At 41.4% G+C, this 1,181-nt stretch overlaps 1 non-coding gene across 1 annotated transcript; it reads left to right on the plus strand.

Moving 5' to 3' along the window:
• The first annotated feature begins 566 nt into the window (after window positions 1-566).
• On the plus strand, window positions 567-674 carry LOC127748238 (small nucleolar RNA R71). The gene has a single exon (XR_008010180.1). It is a non-coding gene; the product is annotated as a small nucleolar RNA R71 (small nucleolar RNA).
• The last annotated feature ends 507 nt before the right edge of the window (window positions 675-1,181 follow it).

Consider the following 1,181-nt stretch of genomic DNA (forward strand, 5'->3'; position numbering starts at 1 on the left):
TTCTGCTTAGAACTCTCTGTCTGTTGCTGAGAAGATGATGGAAAAGGTTTGCTATTGCTAAACCTGTTTCTTCCACCATTACTATTGTTAAAACCTTGTTGAGGTCTCTGTTGATCCTTCCATGAGAGATTTGGATGATTTCTCCATGACGGATTATAGGTGTTTCCATAGGGTTCTCCCATGTAATTCACCTCTTCCATCGAAGGGTTCTCAGGATCATAAGCTTCTTCCTCAGATGAAGCCTCCTTAGTACTGCTTGGTGCATTTTGCATTCCAGACAGACTTTGAGAAATCATATTGACTTGTTGAGTCAATATTTTGTTTTGAGCCAATATGGCATTCAGAGTGTCAATCTCAAGAACTCCTTTCTTCTGACTAATCCCATTGTTCACAGGATTTCTTTCAGAAGTGTACATGAATTGGTTATTTGCAACCATTTCAATCAGCTCTTAAGCTTCTGTAGGCGTCTTCTTCAGATAAAGAGATCCTCCAGCAGAGCTATCCAAAGACATCTTGGACAGTTCAGAGAGACCATCATAGAAAATACCTATGATGCTCCATTCAAAAAGCATGTCAGAAGGACACTTTCTGATTAATTGTTTGTATCTTTCCCAAGCTTCATAGAGGGATTCTCCTTCCTTCTGTCTGAAGGTTTGGACTTCCACTCTAAGCTTACTCAATTTTTGAGGTGGAAAGAACTTTGCCAAGAAGGCATTGACTAGCTTTTCCCAAGAGTCCAGGCTTTCTTTAGGTTGTGAGTCCAACCATGTCCTAGCTCTGTCTCTTACAGCAAAAGGGAATAGCATAAGTCTGTAGACCTCAGGGTCAACCCCATTAGTCTTGACTGTGTCACAGATTTGCAACAATTCAGCTAAGAACTGATGAGGATCTTCCAATGGAAGTCCATGGAACTTGCAATTCTGTTGCATTAGAGAAACTAATTGAGGCTTAAGTTCAAAGTTGTTTGCTCTAATGGCAGGGATAGAGATGCTTCTCCCATAAAAGTCGGGAGTAGGTGCAGTAAAGTCACCCAGCACCTTCCTTGCATTATTGGCATTGTTGTTTTCGGCTGCCATGTGTTCTTCTTCTTTGAAGAATTCGGTCAGGTCCTCTAAAGAGAGTTGTGCTTTGGCTTCTCTTAGCTTTCTCTTCAAGGTCCTTTCAGGTTCAGGATCAGCTTC

Source organism: Arachis duranensis, chromosome 5 (genome assembly GCF_000817695.3).
Source record: "Arachis duranensis cultivar V14167 chromosome 5, aradu.V14167.gnm2.J7QH, whole genome shotgun sequence".
Lineage (NCBI taxonomy): Eukaryota > Viridiplantae > Streptophyta > Magnoliopsida > Fabales > Fabaceae > Arachis > Arachis duranensis.